Source organism: Rosa chinensis, chromosome 5, assembly GCF_002994745.2.
Source record: "Rosa chinensis cultivar Old Blush chromosome 5, RchiOBHm-V2, whole genome shotgun sequence".
Classification (NCBI taxonomy): domain Eukaryota; kingdom Viridiplantae; phylum Streptophyta; class Magnoliopsida; order Rosales; family Rosaceae; genus Rosa; species Rosa chinensis.
In genome coordinates, this window is record NC_037092.1 from 19800326 (window position 1) to 19821030 (window position 20705).

Here is a 20705-nt window from a genome sequence, read left to right on the forward strand (position 1 = left end):
ATTAAGTGGATTAATTTCAATGATGTATACTGATTGCAAAGTCTTTTAGGTGATTAGGATCCCCTCACTAACCATTATCCAAATCTCTATCTATCTAGCTATGACCAACTTTAACCCACTCGCATGCCATTGTATATAAGTATATATGCGCTACTGCTCTAGCTTTACCGGAATGCACGCATGACGAGATTATCGAATTCATTATTTATCTTAAGGACTTCATCTGCTTAATTTTAGCTTGATCTAGACACTGTTCTTAATTTGGAACAAAGCAAGAAGGTAAGCCAAGAATCAAACTAAACACGAGGATGGTTCATGCATTATTGGAGAACCACTACATATATAAAGAGGTTTGAACTCTGGAATGAGAAGAATAGTAAAAAAGCTTCGATCTTTGAATGCTTTCGACAAATGACTAGAAACGGATCTAGGTCTAGGGAAGCTGGGGATGCGCGCAGAGATAAAGAGAGAGAGGGTTTCCTAGCTTATAACGTTTTTATCTGAATAAGGGTTTCCTAGCTAGCTAGCTCCTTTATCTATAGGAAAGCATGTGAAGTTTGAAATAAATGGCCAAGCGCAGTTGCATATCGATCATATAATGGTCCACCAAGTGAAGCAGGTCTCCAGTAGCACGTGTAGGAACGTGCAGCAGTTGCTAATTCAGTTGGTAGTCGTAGCTAACCTTCAAAAGGACGTACGTAAACAACAAATTTGCTGATTCAGAACCATAGCTATTATGGGTTGTCTACAAGATCTCATCAGTTCTCTCCTAAACATTATTGTAGATTTGTAGGATATAATGGATTCAGAAGAGCCCTATATATGCTCCTATTTATGAGTTGATGTTAGCCTGGGCTATGTATGCATGTGACTCGTATCATCGACAAAATCTTCATATAAACCCTACTTTTAATATCTTTAATCATTAAAAAAACTCATTAGTTTCATGTTTTTGGTTCTTAAAGATATAAGGACAAGATAAATTTGTTAAGATACCTAGATATCATATATATAAGGGAGAATTCTACAAATAGTCACTCAACTATGACTCATTCGACACTTTGGTCACTCAAGTTTCAAATATATCATTTTGATCACTCAAGTATTACATTGTCATTCACAAAAGTCATCCAATGAGTATTTTTTTTCTCAGAACAAAGTGACTTTTGTGAATGACAGTGTAATACTTGAGTGACTAAAGTGATATATTTGAAACTTGAGTGACCAAAGTGTCGAATAAGTCATAGTTGAGTGACCAAAGTGACTATTCTTTTTGGATACCCACTAAAGGGACTGGGTTCCTAGAAGCTTTCTCACATTGAACCAACCCATTTTGGGTACCGCAAGCCGAGCGTACTTGCCAATTGTTTCCCTACGGATCATGCAAATATCTTGTGCTGTTACGAGGGTCTCAATATCTCCACGTCATTAGGACCTTTGTTTTGCGTCGACCCATTCGGCCCACACATATAATCAATTCTTAAGAGTGTGTTTGGATGAGGGAAAAAATGATTAAATTTAATTGAAAGTGAGGATTTCATAATTCTTACAAGCTAATTCCTTCATTTGACATTATCATATTGTAAATTTTAAATTTCTCTAGGGAAAAAAAACAAAGAAATTCATTATTTAAATTCCCCAATTTAATTTTCACCAAAATACATGTTATTTACGAATTCATTTGCAGTATTTAATTTTCATTTCCAAAACAAGGTTTTTTTCTATTTTATTTTTTTATTTGTTTTAAACTTTCTTAATTTATTACACATTTCAAATCCTAAATAGATACAATCAAACAATAGAAATTGCAATTAATAGAATTTTAGATTGATGGAGTTAAAGATTTCATCATTTATAAATTCTCATAGATTTCATAATTCTCTCATCCAAACGCACCGTAAAAAATTATCGATATTCCACTCTCGCTCAAAGTCTCTGAAAGCTCCTTTTGTTATTCCTCATTTTATGTTGACATAGTTAACACTATTAAATATTTGTGCCAATACATTACACGAAATGCCTCAAAGTAAATGAGACAAAATAACTCAAATAAGTTAGCTTGCAAGCTTGTAAACTTTCACCATATAAATAATGTGGAGATGATTGTATGCACTGACAGTGCACTGTCAGTTATTTTAATTTCTAAAAAAATAACAGTCACTCATCTAATCCACTCTTTTATATATTTTAATATAAAAAAATAATGCATGTATAACTTTCACCTGTGACATTTCTATTGTTTTTCGTACGTACGGGTGCTATTTTCTCGGATCATCATTTTCATAAAGAAGAACGCAGAAATACCTTGGCATCTAGTTTGGCTTTCCTCAAAACAATTATTTCCACAGAGAATCACATACATGTTCAATGATTATAGATAATGCAGAAAAGAACGTGGAGTGCAAGTAGCAGTAATTGCTACTTGCTAAGACTCGACCCAAACATTTGACTAATTTGAGCCATGTGCTTCCCTCTAAACCTGGAATCAATGGCATTCCAATATTTTTAAGTTTTCATGCTACTCGTACACACTAGCTCACATAGTAAGTCGGTCCAAACCTCCTCAGCTCCAAACATTATTCTTGGAACAATCATAGAATTTCCCTCAGCTTTATATAACATACAAGAAACAAAGTGGGGAAAGTGCTTTCAAACTGGCACGCGTAGTGTCCTTTGGTCTAACATGATTCTTGGAATTCTTGAAAGATCTTCATCATTAATCAACTCTTTCTTCTGTTCTTTTTATTGGTGACGAAGAAAAAGATATATAATAAGCTCCTTAACTGTCACAAAATTCCCTTTGCCAATCATGAAGTCCACGTCGCCGATCGAACAATATATGTTATAAATCATTCATTAACAAAACTATATTTTCATGCGAGCTCGATAACAGATATATATTCTCTAATCTAACGTACGTAGCTGGCATCAGTCATAATCTGGCGTATATAAATATATAATGTTCTTCCTGATATTAATATTAATATATCATTAAGCTGTAAAGAGATCGATCCACCTCCAACTCCAGCTGGGTTAATGATTCTTATGGCAGCTGGTAGCCCCGTACGTACCGTACGGTTTTTGTCTTAATTTTTGGATTAATTAGCGTGGTACGTACCGTATGTATTAGAATAAGCCCTTAATGAGAGGCTATCCGAGTTGATTCCAATTAACAACTTTAATTAAGCACTACTAGAATTATAGCCCCAGACATCGGTCAAAAACCGATGAGAAAAAAAAATCCAACCGATGTCTTTGTGGGTGATGAGAAAGATCCGGAAAATGCAGACATCGGTTTTTAGCCGATGTCTAATATTCGGGTAGACATCGGTTCCTTATAATAAACCGATGTAAAGAAGTTTAAATGATAACAAACTTGCATGCTTTACTATTGTTAAACCCACATTTTATTGTATTTAAAGCTTAAAGAAATATAGATTATATAACACAAGTTTGAGTTTTAACATCGTTATTGATTTAAGAACCGATGAGTAATACTGTTGTAGACATCGTTTCTGACAATGAACCGATGTGTGGATATGTTAGTAACATCAGTGTTCATTTCCGAACTGATGTCTGGAACTCGGTAGTATATCGTTTCTGATAATGAACCGATGTCTGGATGTTTTAGTAACATCGGTTTTCATTTCGGAACTGATGTCTGGCACTCGGTAGTATATCGTTTCTGATAATGAACCGATGTCTGGATGTTTTAGTAACATCGGTTTTCATTTCGGAACTGATGTCTGGCACTCGGTAGTATATCGTTTTTAACAATGAACCGATGTCTGGATATATTAGTAACATCGATTTTCATTTTGGAACTGATGTATCTGTATTTCTGGACATCAGTTTTTATGGCTAAAACTGATTTCAACTTTATATCTAAACATCACATTCTATAAAGAGGATTCTGTCCACAAAATAGAACTGTGATTATAAATTGCAAATTGGGGTATTATATCCGACATTCATCATCCTTAACAGTTTACAAAATGGGCAAAATAAAACCCCAATTCATATATGCACCTATATACTACAAGGCTAGCCTAGCAATTAGTATTCTTGTTTGTTCATAATTGCTACAAAAAAGTTAGTTAAAACTAACTCAAAATCAAGAAACTGGTCAGAACCTACAACAGAGTCTGTAAGTAGTCGGCTACTTCAATGCGGACCTCATCAAGTTGTTGTTGGGTATACCCTTTCCGATCCTTTACCGCCCACTACAAATACCTATAATTCAATAAATAAATCACTTATCTGAAATAGAAAAGAAAACAATTGGGAAGCTAATTGCCATAACTCTTGTTAGTTGAGATTTGACATACCTGAAATCCCACCAATATCACTCAAAATTGATCCAGATTGGGTTCAGTCCCTGCAAGGCAAAATAGTCGATGATCATCAAATTTCACAATTCACATTTGGCAAAGTTTTCTCGATCCCAAGCATTTGAGCCTACAATGTGGAAATATAGCAAGAGCAAGAGCTAAAGCATTGCTTTCTTCAATTTCTGCAACTTTATATTAAACAGCAGAGTAATTGCAGTTATATCATGATCCTCACAAATCTTCTAGAATTGTAAGAATAGACAACGAATATCATAATCTACTTCAGCCTCTAAATCCTATTTAAGGTGGCACAGAATCAAGAATTTTCATCGAGATGATTCTATAATTATGATATGCAACAGTGGTTTATATGTTCAGAAGCAGAATCATGAAACCTTGTGAAAGAAGAGCCTAATCTCTCCTAGCAAAACATCAAAGCTTTTGAAAATAAATAGACATACTTCACACTTGCCATCATTAGTAATTTCGAAAATTTCTTCACACTTATTTCCTTCACAATTGAATCACACACCTCATTTCTTCTCCAACAGTTTGATCTTTTAAATAATAAGAAAACTGAACTTAACTAACTACATTGAACTACTATTACTTGGTAGTAAGCAGTGAGGGGTTTTGCAAGCTCAATGACCACAACATTGAACCTTTGCTCTTACCACTGTGATAGTCCTAAGGCTCCAGACAAAATTGAAGTTGCCGCTTTGATCTGCTAGCGTTGACCTGCAACAATGATGAATTAAGAGCACCATTCAAAATTGAAAGAAGCTTAACATGTTATCAGTGCCATTCAAAATTGCTGCCCAAATATGTTTCTTTGCCTTCTAATGTAATAAGTATCTAGCATGCAGCATGCTGTCTAGAACATGAAATCAGTTCACACATGCAAATAGCAATGACTAAGGTAAGTTCAAAAGGCTAAAATGCAGTCAACCCAAAACCAAGTAGCTTTGGAAAAAAATATATACAGATACATACATATATATATATATATAATTACAACTTTAAAAATAAAATGAAGTGATTGACATCTTACCTGTTAGCTTTCTTATGGAGTTTCTTTATAAGTTTCCGCTACTTTTCTGGATGGTTATGTATGCAGTTATGCACAGAGATAATCACATGGATAAAAATATCGTCAAATTAACTTAAGAGTCTAGAAACACAAATACTTAAATTTAAAAAGCATTCTAGTAAAACACTCACATCCTCTATCGGCTCAGATCAAATCCTCACAGGCTCCACCTCTTCAAACTTAATGAACTCCCTGATCAAGACCTTCTTCTTCACCTTCACCGGTAATTTTTCAACAAAGATAGTCCTCAGAAGCTTACTTTCGTAGGATATGTGTTGCAACTATGCTAAGTAGCCACTTCTAATCATGAACAGTGATATGTGGAGTTTCCTTTTTCTTTGGATTCCTGCAATAAATCAAATGAATCATACTTCAAAACATTGCACTTGCATATGAAGTCAGCAGAGAAAAGCAAGTTTAATTGTATCTAGACTTAAAATATTTTCCAGAAATTCTTTCCTGTAAGCCTAAACCTCAGTCATGGAAGAAAAAGTTCATAATCTGCATTGGAAAACCAAAATACCAGCAGGCCCTTGCTTAAATATATGAAAGAAGACCTACAAATTGGCAGGCCAACACTTTTTATCAAATGCACCACATCAAAACCCAAACAAAATGAAATTATGCAGACTCTTTTATCAAAGTCTAATCATGCAGGACTTTCCTAAGTTCACATGTGTATAGTGGGTGGACAATGACTCATGAGATGCCCAGTGATTCACGAAATTCAAGTTCAAATTTACACAACGAAGTGAAAAGGAACTCTATCAAAATTGAAAACCTAGTATCGATCTGAAATTAATCATTATAATACATAACCAATAAGCATAAAAATTAATTTGGTGTATAAATTTGTACCTTGAATCTGTGAAGTAGAGCAGTTCTTCTCGTCTTTTGGATTTCCCTGCCTCTTCTGTCCTTCCCGTCTCCCCCTTCTTCTGTTTCTTCCTTTCTCCCCCTTCTTCTGTTTCTTTCTTTCTTCCCTCTGAAAACCCAAAATCCACAACTATGCAAACTATAATGAGAAATCAATCACACACAATCAAATATGGCTAATTGAATAATAGCATCAATATAATACCTCAAAACTTTAACTTACACAACAGAAAATCAAGAGCCTAGCTAAAAAATCCATACTACTCAACACGACTTATCTTTGAAGACGTATTAAAAGCAATTGCTTGTAATGCTAATAGAATTATATAATCCCAAAAAATGAAAACTATCTGACCTGTACTTGAAGCTGGAGCTGCTTCAAATACTCAACTGCTTCATCCAGCATTGAAGCCTTATCAGTCTAATAAAAACAAAACCCCAAATCACTCATTTGAAAGATAAACCACACAAAACAAAACAAAAAATTCCAGAAAATTTAAAAGCAGAGTACCTTGTTAGAATTTGGAATCAGGCACCAGATCAACATCTTCACGTTTAGTTCAATATGAATAGAGGTCCAAGTTCAAATGATTGAGATTCCTAAATGTTGGTAAGCTTTGGAGTATTTCATTGACATAAAGATTAACTCTGAAAGATAAAAAGTATCAAAACATCAATTTCATGCTTTATAATCTAGCTAAACTCAAAACATCAATAACCAAGAAATCAAGTACTATATATAATCTAAAAACTAAAACCTCCACAGAAAAAAACAAAAAACTAATTGGCAGAATCAGAAACAGAACCATTAAACACCAAAATTGTTATAAAACAGAGAATAAATATAATCTGCATAACGGCAAATAGATGTCCGAATATAATTTTCAACAACCTCTAATTTAACGAATCAAACAATAATCTCACACCCCCAATCCAACAAACTGAACTTCCCCAATCACATTTCTCACTATCCAATTAAAATTGCAGAACAAATTTCTCTAAAACTGTAAGTAGATGTCTATGCGTTAAATTTATAAGCAACCCCACAACAGACTGTTGAAACATCAAATTACAAACTGTAATCAAAATCAATCAACCCCAACATTATTGATAAAGGAAATAACGAGAGAGCCATTGACTGAATCCCATCAGGCCAACTCCGAAATCCGCAATTCTGCACAATCAACTTCCCATTATGCAACTCATTGCCTCTTTCAGCCCTCATGGGTCTTGGTTTGTACCTCTTTATCAATATGAAACCACAAATAAGCACGAACCCAGAAAAGCAAGTAATACTCAGATGAGAAAAGGCAGAGAGTAAGAAGAAGTAATACCTTTCTTGCAGCACCATCAATGGGTTTAGCAGACTTTAGAAGAACGAAAACATGCAAAATACCCTGCTCCTATCCTTTCTTCCTTCTTGAAAACCTTCAACTCCCGATCTTCCTCTGCAGATTGACAGCCAACATGTGCAAGAACTAAAATCAAACACAATCAACATGCACCAGCTCAAAATACCACACATTTAAGCCATTCAAAGACAAACCCAACTCAAATACACAAGAATTAAACAAAAAAGACTGAACTTTAGATCAAAACCAGACAGAAAATCAGTACTGGTGGTAACCAAGAGAAGAGAGAGAGAGAGAGAGGACCTACGTTGGAGAATGACAAGCTCAGGTCGGCTAATAAGCTCGAGGTCAGATCGGAGCTCAAGCTCGAGGTCTGGAAAACTAGATCGGGGACTCGGGGTCAGAGCGAGGCAGGGGAACTCGGGGTCAGAGAGCGAGGTCGGGGACTCGGGGTCAGGTTGGAGGCGGCTCCAGTAGGCTTAGGTTGGAGAATGAGGTCGGGAGTCGACGCAGGTCAGCTTGGAGAAGGAGATCGGGAGTCGATGCAGGTCAGCTTGGAGAAGGAGGCTAGGTCTGGAGGTCTAGGTTCGAAATTTTAGAGAAAGCGGAAAAAATACCAAGTGTTGGGGGGGAATGAAATTTTAGTCCCCGCGCGTTCTCAAATTTTTCAAAGTTAGTCCCTCCGCAGTTTTAAAAATTTTTCCAACAAAACCTTTCTCATCGGTTCAGTTAGTGACTGATGTCTATAATAACAATAGAAATCGGTTTTTTCACAAACTGATGTTAAAACGATTTTTAACATCAGGTGCAATCCTGACCGATTTAATAGTGGCGATGTCTAATGACATTATTCTAGTAGTGAAGAAAACTAAAATTTTCAAATGGTGTCAAAATTGCAGCGGTACTTTGCTAGTACTCTCATCATATACGTACCAAGCCTTCTCTCTCATATATACAAATGAAGTGAATAAGCATGGAAGAATGACTTTCCCTAATTACTAAATTGTTTGATAAAATCAATCAACAGAGGCAGAATCAACAGTACCCAGTTGGTAAATGTTGTTTAATCTCCAACTATTTCAATTCAGTATATGTACCCACTTTCTAAAATGATAAGGAATTGCCTATCGCAACAGATAAGCATTCTAAAGGATATTATTCTTTTCACTATTACAATATATTACATCCTTTTTTTTTTCCCAATGCTACGAGTAAATAAAGCTCATGAATGTCATATTTTCAACAAAATATACAGAAATGTTCTTTGACTAGTTTATTATAATCTATGTTGTTAGAATCTAGATAGAACTATTAATCGTGTAAAATCATGTCTCACATCAGAGGAGTTGCAAGGAGATGTTTATACTTAATATAATTTTGAAGAAAATTCCAACTTTGACTCTCAAATCCGAAATATTTTCAAACTAAATGATAACAATCAAGTCTTGTCAAATTCCAGAATCTTCATGTTTGAGATGTACATCTTCCCCACCAATCAGAGTTAAATTAAATGAATGTTCGCCGATCTTTCGATACTTTAAAGTCGATGTTGTATAGCTTGTCTTATATCGGCACGATGGCGAATCCGTTACTGCTAATCTCGATGTTTCTTTCATTTTTCTTTTTTCTTTGGTTATTTTGTTGCCTGGCAAGTATTCAGCTGGTTATCTAATGTTGGTGATCGATGATGTTTTATTTTTCATTTTTATTTTTTTGAATAAAGGGCCGATGCGGCTGCCCTTAAACCTTGATTAATGAAACTGTCGAATACAAGGGGGGACATTGAGCCTAAATCCCTGATTACAATAAGCATCTAGAAAATGTCCCGAAATAAATCAATAATATCAAGAGTCTCTACGAAATACATGTATTCTAACAAGCACCAATTAGTAAAGAGTGCACTACTGACTACTCCATTTGTTTTGACATAACGGTAACATAACATAAATATAACTCGAGTACAACGAAGCATAATTACTAAAATCACAGCTTTCCCACTATGTTGGCGCCGAAATCACAGCTTTCCCACTAAAATCACAGCTTTCCCACTTAGTTTCATTCTGCCACTAGGAGGTTGAGATCATTTAACAATTGATTGTCGCCTCGCTAGCTAGGCCAGACAAGACACTTAGAGTGCACATATAGGCATTTAGCTCGACTAACCCTACAAAATATATGTAGGGACTTATTACATGTCAAAGGCGAGACAATACTGACTAACTAAAATAAATAAGACTAATAACATAAATAAAACAACCAACCCAGGCCGGGAACAAAAGGAGGGCCCAAGCCCAAGCCTCTACCAAGGAAAACAGGGAGATCCATGCTGCCAGTCGAGCCTCGAGCCTGCCCCACCACCATGACGGCCTCCACCGACATACCACCAACTGCACCACGCCGCCGGAGTCGCTGGACCACCGCCATCATCATTCTACCCTCCCTCCCACGCCATGGAACCGCGCTGGCCCTGTCTAACCAGATCGGATTGATCTAATCACACCCGATCCGCGACACCATGACCAACACCCAGCCTCTGCCAAATAAATCCATCCCCAGATCGATCAGATCGAAAATAACTAATCCAGATTGAACTGAACTGATCTAATCAGACCGGAGCCACGCCATCACGACCACGGCGCCACCCAACTACAAGGGCCGGCCTCACTCCACCAAGCCATTCCGCCAACCAGACCACCGAGGGACACACCAAAGCCCGACAACCACCGCGATCTCCCCCTTCCTCACCACAGGAACCGCCATTGCAATCTCCTCGATCCGATCCAGATTTCTATCGAGGACTCCAGCTTACTGCAAACCCACACAGGGCCGACAAAGGCCCGTACAACAACGGTGGAGGGCTCGCCACCAAACAAGAAGGAAGAAACCAGTTTTTCTCTCAGGCGCGTGAACTAGCGCGTAAAGTTTCATTTATTGTTGTAGGTTCATTTATTGTTGTAATGCTTTTATCGATAATGTTTTATATGGCAATGGGATTTGGATAGTAGAGATCTTGTGTTTGTTTGGATGGGTTCTGTTTAGGTGTTCTCGCGTTGGATTGATTTGGCCGGATTCCAAACTTTTTGCGGCTGATTACGTAACGTCTCTATGTCATGATCAGTACGTTTCAGGTTGAGACCGCAATACCGGCACGACTCCCTGCTGACTTTGCACCTGGGCTGAGGCTTGTTAAACCTAACAAGCTTGTTTGCTTTGTTTTTTGTTTTTTGTTTTTTGTTTTTTTACCTGTTTTGAGCCTTTATTTCTAATCTGGTGTTTGTTGAATAAAATAATTATCCTTTCAAAGCCAAAAAAAAAAAAATGATAATAATACATTGTAAATCATATGCTAACAAGACTTGGACGCATAGTCGCATATACAGGGCCAAATTGAGTTCTATGAACTGTCATTAATTGCACTTCTAAATCACAAATTCTTGTTCACTATCAATATTAAAATGTTCATGATTGTTAGACTATACAGCAAGAGAACAAGAATGTTCTCCAATGATATGTATTAGCCGTCTTTAGTAAAGTTGCTATATATAGACTGATCCGGTCACAGAATTCGGCTATGAATTAGATTAATTAATATAATATCAGTCTGGTTGAGCTTAATTTCAAAAAACATAAACTTCCTTAGAACTAAAACAAAAATTCCATGGAATGGTGTAAAAATTACGTAATTGTGACGCTTGCATATATAGTGCACTACTTCTTGAGCCAGCAAGCTCCTGCTTCACTTCATCTCTCACCTGGACAATTGGCACCATATGTTATTTGAACCTTATCTTTCTTATTGTCCATTTCTTCTTGTTTTGTGTCAATAGCCGGATCATACATGGGGTCCCGTAACCCTACATTTCACTTGATTGACTCCCTAATTTAATCAATCATAAAATTTCTTAATTCCTTCTTCTTCACGGTTCACATGCTACATCTAGTTTAATTTGTATGTATATGAGACTTGAGAAAGTAATGTTCAATCTAATTGTGGGGTCTTTAATCAATATATTCTGCCACCACTCATTTTCCAAGATTTCTTGTTCGAGACCACCTTAGCTTACTCATATGTCATTAACTATCACCGAGTCATTAGAATCTGATTTATACATTTGTGGCAAAAAAACCCTAATGGGCTCCCCGACATGATCACCACGATCAAGAACCATTCAAAGCAATGTTATGTTTGACATTTGGATTAGAGAGCGAAATTCACACTCTCTATTTTATAATTCACACTCCTAGTATTATTTTTTAGTATCTTAACACCGCATGATTACAATCCACACTTTAAAATGACAAAAATTAACATACTATAGTAATATAGTAGATTTGACTCCATTAATCTCTACCTTAAATTCTGCATTAATGTAGTATATGATGGGATAAGAAATAACACTATTATTGACGTTTATGTTATAAACTAGAGAAAAATATAGAGATAGAAGAGAGAAACAGAGTATGGAGGAGGTAGAAGTGTGTATTTCATTCTCATTAGACCCCTTTATATAGGAGTAGTGTTTACATCATAGGACATAACTAATGAGTATTTACAATGGACAACCATATTTATATAATATTTATAACACTCCCCCTTGGATGTCCACCACTAAATGATATGGTGTTGGACGTGTTTAATGTTGCCTCGTCAAAAACCTTGCCAGGTAACAAAAAACCCAGTGGGACAAAAACAACCCTGGTCGAAGGAGAAAAAGAGTACAACGCTCATATGTCTTAGGTAACATAATTTTGAATGCTTCCCCTGATTTTTGCAAGCTTCAATCATGTATGCAATAAAATACATGCACCATGTATATTGGATATGGTGTGTCGATCACATAGGTGAGACCATGTGTGCTTGGCATAAAGGGGACTCATCATGAATTGCAATTCCTGCAAAAGGTTAGGGTAATACCAATAAAACTATGATAATAAATCTTACCTCAAGTAGAATCAATTTCATATGCTCAAATTATAGATAAAGCTATTAGCAAAGAATAACAATATAAAGGAACAACAATTGACACATTTACCTTTATCCGAGCATTGAAATTCAAGTATGGCATACTTAGCCATAAATATCAATTAGTGTAATTGATAATTTCATATAGACTCAATATGAGCTTTAGACAAATTCATAACTTCGCGAAAGTTAGAATATGTTGCAACATTGTGAGCATGATTCGAATTCGATTTATTAGTCTTGTCATAGTACTCATTGAGGCAATAAGTCACTTTGACCGTAATTGAATGAGTATGTATGAGCTTTAGACTTTTGATTCTATGAGTGAGCTGTAAGCTCATTCATTAATGGACTTGTCTTTGGCAATATGAATCGGTCAAGGATTTGATTAAGCAATATGCTTATAATAACATATATGATTTGGGGATTTGCTTTTAGCAATTTTCCTTTAAGATCTTCATATTAGCCAAGACAACATGCCATAAGTCACTAGTCAATATAACACTGTACTTATAGAAAAGTTGTCGCTTGGAGAAGAATGATAAGCCCATGTCTCTATAAAGAGACTTGTGTCATAGTGATTTTAATTCACTAGAATGAATACCCTCTTGTATTTTAGGGGTTATAAAGTCTAAGTATATCATCGCGTTTACAATATTTAAATTCATTGGAATTGCCTCTTTCCAATTTGGCCAATAGTATGATTTGTCGACACAATGAAACGTGGTAGTATATAGCCCTTAATGATACTTAGTTGCAACTACAGATGAGATATCATCAATGATCATCAATTAGAGATCTATCACACATTCAAAATATATGCATGCATTAGCTATAATAAGCTTATTCATATCCGGTACCCATGCCTCTTTTAGGGCATTTGTTGTCTCTCAAGGACAAATTAATGAAAGAATGTGGATCTTTGTATAACCTCATAAAGAGTGTTATAGGGCTTGTATAATCTTCCCTTATAGGGAGATTAAAACATTGGACTTGGTGGATATATCCCACATAATGCATGCCGTTACAATAGTGTTTCCTCCCCCTAACGGCGGGAAGACCATTTAGTTTGACCATTCGCAAAATATGAGTGCAAAAAATTTGGATTGGAAATCCATTGGTGGGTGGCGAGCCCAAACCAATTTTTAGGTCAAAAACTTGTCTTTAATAAGTGTCACTTTCTCAATTTCTCATAATTGATTGAGACTTTTTCTTAAGATAATAATAAGACATGGTGGATAAATATCACACACTAATTCATATCGTTTTTCATAATATTTCTCCCCCTAATGACTGGAGAATTGTCTTATTAAAGTGACAACTCGCAGATATGCGATAAATTATAATATCCTCGTTAGGAAAGTTTGCAATTATTATTGTATTAAACAACAATGTAGAGTATGTATGTAGATGAGTCTACATGGCATAGTAATGACACATTAGTCACGCCAAAATAAATTTATTTGGTTTAATGAAATTTTTAATTCATGATATAGTATACAGTAGTATACTCATAGTTGATTAATAGAACATAAAGTCGGTGTAAATTTCATCACCAATATATGCAGTGGTAATTCCATATATGTAACATAATATGAGCTCAGTTGGAGTCGGCCATCAATCAAGATCTGTAGCTCTTGAGATGCTTGTTACCTTAGCTTTTGGAAGCATCAATTGTGAAAAATTATCAACAATTGCAATGGATCATGTCCGTAGTTGCATTATATGCATGCAAGACAGCTATGTTTGTCAATGTTTGTCATTATATTTATCATGAACATTCATAGTTCAAATTGAATTTATTAATGAACACGTTGTTCATATTATTGTTTGACATTGAAAACAAATGTCAAAATTATATACTCAAAGTTGAGTCTGGGATAGTTGTCCATATGGGTATAAGCATATACTCCAATAATAATAGATTTAGGGACCATAGCCCTCATACTCAAAACATTTGGTTTGAGTCTTCACAATTAAAAGCATGTTCTAAAAGTGGAGTGAATAGAGGTTCACATTTACTCATAAAGAGAAGGGACAAAGGTCCTGACATAATTGGAGATCAAGAAACAATATGTTTCGATCTATTTGATTGTATAACAATCAGTGGAGGAATTTTAAGTCCACATGTAATTGGATCAAGAAACATGTAGTTTCAATCTCATTATAAAGTGACAATTTTATATTAAATTATCAGATAAGATAATAAGAGGAAATTAAATTGAAGTTGTCAAACTCATGAAAATACATACCTCAATTTTGTTGAAAATATAATTGATATTGTTGATATCAATTGGTGAGTAACAGAATATTCCAAAATAGAGACAAATTTATTTAGAGTCATTAATTGAAACATGCATTAATATAATATTATAACAAAATAATCAATAAAACTGTTGTAGTCTAATTGGTTAGGATATTTGGTTCGCATCCAAAAAGACCTAGGTTCAAGTCCCAGCGATGGAAAAATAATTTTGTTATTTTTTCACACACGACATAATCATATGAGGTGGATATAATCATAAGTAATAAATGTTCATTATGATCGCATAAAATAAATAACTATGGTAAGTATCAAATAATGGTAATAGGATGAGTTACTTAGCAATAATTACCGGAGAATGGTAATAAAATTGATAATAAAATGAGTTATTAATAACAATAACTACAAGATAATGGCAACTAAAAATATTATCATGAAAATTGTAACTCTTGCAACAAATTTTCAAGACAAATTCGGTTATGAAAGAATTGTAATAAATGTAATTTAAATGTAATAAATATGATTAAATAGATAAAGATAAGAAAATGTAATTACGTTTAATAGGTCCCATAACATAGGCTTGAAATGACTAAACAAAATAAATAGAGACAAAAAAACGCCTAAACATAGGCTTAAAATTTATCGGTGTCAAGAAAACCTTTTCCATTGTCCACAAAAAAATCAGAGACTTTGAGCTTGTTATCTTCACTGACAGATTCTCCACATAATTTTAGTTGGGAGGTAATCATATGTTTAGCGGAATTGAAAATCAGTGACAGATTTAAAGTTCTGAAGGCGCAAAATGTGTCGATTCATATCGTGCTCCAGATAGAACAATGATTTTCTGGTGAGCAAATCGATCAGCCAATGCTTGCCAAATCTCAAGTGGATCTTTCACTGTAAGGTAATCATCTTTTAGGATCTTATCAAGATGATAACGCAAGAAAATCATAGGCTTGGCGGGATCTTGCACAGATGACTTATTGTCAACTTTGATGGCATTTCCAAGATTTTTAGCCATAAGGTGAATTTCAGCATCAAATAGTTCTTGCCAGAAATTTTAAGAGGATCAAAGTCCAATTTTGTTAGGTGCGTCATCTTTCTACAAAGAGAAAAGATGAGATCTATCAGGATCCATAATTATTAGAACAGTATGTTCTATGAAAAATTCATATACGAAACAAAGAATTCGAAGAGTTCATAAATATGAACAATGGATCCCATAGGGAACACACGAGAAAAACATTCATGTGATGTCTATAGAACGATAGGTTCTAAGACTACTCGGTCAGAGGACGCGAGTCTTGAGCAATGGAACATGTTATTCTCATTGTCGTATATGAAATATAAATTTTCAACAATTATATCATGTAAAAGATACATACAAATATATGTAAATGATCGCATAAAGAAAATTGATATTCATCTAGGAGAGAAAGAAGAAAAACTCATAGATCATTAGCCTTGATCATAAGCAACTATGTTGCACCATAAGGCTTGCGGATCATCATGGAGTTCAAAGAAGAAGAAGAAGAAAAATAAGAGTAAATTCGTGCTGATAACGTGTTATAAACTAGAGAAAAATATAGAGATAGAAGAGAGAAACAGAGTATGGAGGAGGTAGAAGTGTGTATTTCATTCTCATTAGACCCCTTTATATAGGAGTAGTGTTTACATCATAGGACATAACTAATGAGTATTTACAATGGACAACCATATTTATATAATATTTATAACAGTTTATATTATTTTATTAGATAAACAACTCAAATGCTACAACCAGTCTTTCGTGAGTGAAACTCACAAGCTCTCACTTAGGAAAGAGAGACTATGCCACTAGACCAAATGGTACTACATTTTAAAGTGCGATAAATTTATATCATATAAAATTACCATTATAGGTCTGGATCAATGGACACACTATTTGACACAATATTTTACACTCATTTTGAGCCCTTAGATATAGAAGCATTTGATGGTTCTGATTAATTATCTTTAATGACATGGGATTAAATTTCTTCCCAACAAAAATTAAAATAATATTACATTAAATTTTCTTTTGTAAGGAAAAAATAAAATAAAAACTATAATTAAAAAACAGAAGATCGGGAAAAACTAAGATTAGGAAGAAGCAGAAAAAGCAGAAGATGATGAAGAGAAGAACAAGAATGTTAACTCATCTCCTGGTAAAGCATGAATGGAAGATTGATGAGATTAAATTATGATTTAAATTAAATTAAATTTTCTGATGAATAAGAACTAAAAGAGAATATGGGATTAGAACAAATATTACCCAATCAAAATCGAGCAAGAACTAAGAATAAGAACTCCATATATAGTATTGACCTGCATATATCTACATTCAAATCTTTTATCTCCTTTTCCCTTAGCAACCAAGCAGACAAGAAACTGGTAACAATGAAGAGTCCATATAATTAGAAAGCCATGCATTTCTTCTTTTCTGGAAATGGAGAATTTCACAAATAGTCACTTAACTATGACTCATTCGACACTTTGGTCACTCAATTTTCAAATATATCACTTTTGTCACTCAACTATTACTTTGTCAATCACTTTAGTCACCCAAGAGGCATTTTATCTCACTTTAATCACTTCACCCAATCATTCTAATACAAATTTCTCAATTTTTCCAATTGGATGGATGAAAATATCATTAATATTGTGACAAATAATTTTTTTTTATGAAAAAAATTAACGAGACTAAAGTGAATAACAGAGTTAAAGTTGAGTGACTAAAGTGATATATTTAAAAGGTGAATGACCAAAGTGTTGAATAAATAAAAGTTGAGTGACCATTTGTGATATTCTCCCTTCTGGAAAATTATCTTCTTTTCTTACCAGCTATATAACCCTTTCAAGTGCGCATTACGGACTGAAGAAAACTCAAACCCTAAGACTCCCTCACCAATACCAAGTGCTTTGTCAAATACCAAAACAAGAAATTCATCGTGAACTCTTCCATTCGTTATATTAGGAAAAAAAAAAAACTGTTAACCCCAATTTGAAAACCTAAATCATAAAATAAATAATAATCTACAACTCTAATTGGATGGATATATCAACCCATATTATGGTTTCATAATTGGTCTTTGATCTGTAAGTACGAATAGAAATTTTGGTGACCTTGATTTCCCCATCTCTATATATGTTGTTTTGGTGTTATTGACTTTAAGGTCAATGCCAGACTTCCTCCATGGAGGATTGGATTATCTGTTCTAACCCCAATTTGAAAACTTAAATCATAAAATAAATAATAATCTACAACTCTAATTGGATGGATATATCAACCCCTATTATGGTTTCATAATTGGTCTTTGATTTGTAAGTACGAATAGAAATTTTGGTGACCTTGATTTCCCCATCTCTACGTTGTTTTGGTGTTATTGACTTTAAGGTCAATATCAGATTTCTTCCATGGAGGATTGGATTATCTGTTCTCCTTTTTTATGCAAACAAAATTTTTTAATCAAAATTTCATCAATCTTCCATTCATGCTTTTCTAGAAGACGAGTCTTGTTCTTCTCTTCTTGATTTTTTCTTTTTCTAATCTCAGATTTTTTTTCCTTATAAAAGAAAATTTAATCTAATATTATTTTAATTTTTGTTGGGAAGAAATTTAATGCCATGTCATTAAAGACAATTAATCAGAACCATTAAATACTTTTATATCTAAAGGCTCAAAATGAGTGTAAAAAATTATGTCAAATAATGTGTCCATTAATCCGGACCAAATTATTATATATTAAGAAGAGTGATAGTCCAAATTAATTACTTAAAATGTGTAAAAATTAATATTTTCTTGCCTTCTCCATTTTCTCAATAATTCAATTTTCACAGATTCAAATTTGCTCACCACCCAATATAAAGCTGTCATGTGTTATGAAAACATAATTACAGTTAATCATGATATTTTATTAAAAAAATATATTTTAAGTATTAAATTAATTCTATATGACGTGAAAAATTTTAATAGAGTAATGATATCACCACAAAATAAATGTGGTGAGCAAATTTGAATTCAATTTTCACCCACATTACTAAACACGGAAAATCATATCAATCAAGCGCACAGCTGATTTCAGTTGTATTCATTTCAAGAAAGGAAACTAGTAAAGCTTTTAACAAAGTAGTGCACGTATGTGCCGAACACATAACAAAGTATTTCTCTTTATCTTTACACATGTTAATAAAACCGAACAAGATCATCCAGGTTTGTTGACATGTGTTAAGAGAGAGGAGAAGTACTAGATATATACAAAAAGAAGAACGTAATGGAAGGAGTAGAAGTGGACCAAAGTCTTTGGCCCGATTCTATTCGTTTGCTGTATTTGGTGCTTAGGACATAATCTGCCTCCTCTTAATTTAGTAACTGTCCCCTGCATTTCTTGTTAATGCATTTCTTTTTTTTAGCTCCCCTCTTAAAGTAACCTCTTTATCATTTTGTAACTATATGCGAACTTCTGGTTGAAATTGAACATGTTATTCTTTCCCTTCAAAAAATTTGGGACCAAAGTTTGATCATACTCACTCAACTAATCATATTATGACTACTCAATAAAATACGATGTGTATCAAATTAACTTCATAATTTGTGTGTTAAGTAAGAGAGCTCAATACACGTACTATAAAGAATCGCACACGAGAAATTATTAGACAGTTTCTAACTATTACATAATTGTGGTATGAATGAATATAAAATATTCATCTTTTTTTTTTTTAATACTCTATTAGTAGATATAATATTCCTATTTGTATTGCATCTAAATGTACTATCACGTAATTATGGTTCGATATTACATTCTAATTACTGTACGAACAAAAATTCCTTTGCAAACACAAAGACAGGCCCTTGATTCAATTGAGAGGAATCCCCCAACCCATTCATACATCACTCATCCCTAAATACATTGTATAAATAAACTAATCCTATTATGACTACTGAATAAAATATATTGTGTAATAAATTAACTTCGCTATTTATGTGTTAAGTAAGAAAGCTTAACTTACGTTGAAATGATCACACATGAGAAATTATTATATAGTGACTATATATTACATAATTGTGGTATGAATGAATATGAAAAGTCCACATTTTTCTTATTCATTGTTTTCTTTTGTGCTCTATTAGTAGTTATAATATTCTTGTTTGTATTGCATCTAAATGCACCATCAAACTATGGTTCGAAACTACATTATAATTACTCAACGGACAAAAAGTCCTCACAAACCACACCAAAAAAAAAAAAACCATTGATTCACCCATAGAAGAATCCCCCAACCCATTCATACATCATTCCCTAAATACCTAAAGAGAAAGGGTGCAGTTCTTTTTTAACTGCGGGGAGGATTCAGTGCACAGACGTGCATTTGCACCGACATAAATAAATGGTTAGATTATATTAAATACACTCTTAGGTTATTAATAAAAATATTAATTATAAATATCAAGAGTTGAGATCATCTTATAAGTGTTGGGTTATTTGCACCGTCTGTGCATAGAATAAATAAAATTTGAAATTGTTCTGGAGAATGATGATGAAAGCCACCTACCAAGAAACCCTCGACGAGGGTTTAGAAAGCGTACCAAAGCAATCTTTGACAAGTTTTGGTTGGTGTATTCTTGAATGGCAAGCTTTTCCAGTTCGAAATTTCCTCGCAAAAGGTCAACCTACGTCTCAACCAATACCCGAGACAAAGACTATAGCTAGTTTTCTGTCTATAGTGTAATCGATACTACGAATATGACCAAAAAAAAAATCGATACTACTAAAGACCAGTTCATATATAGATAATTTCAGTATTATGAAAT

The 20705-nt window shown here is 34.1% G+C and overlaps 1 non-coding gene across 1 annotated transcript; it reads right to left on the minus strand.

Annotated features, from left to right (window-relative positions):
* Positions 1–3914: 3914 nt before the first annotated feature.
* Positions 3915–8250, minus strand: LOC112201786. Its single transcript, XR_005800245.1, has 10 exons — positions 7957–8250; positions 7632–7745; positions 6809–7540; positions 6503–6718; positions 6280–6427; positions 5553–5767; positions 5383–5428; positions 5006–5069; positions 4329–4378; positions 3915–4233 (listed from the first exon to the last, which is right to left on the minus strand). It is a non-coding gene; the product is annotated as an uncharacterized LOC112201786 (transcript).
* Positions 8251–20705: the final 12455 nt, after the last annotated feature.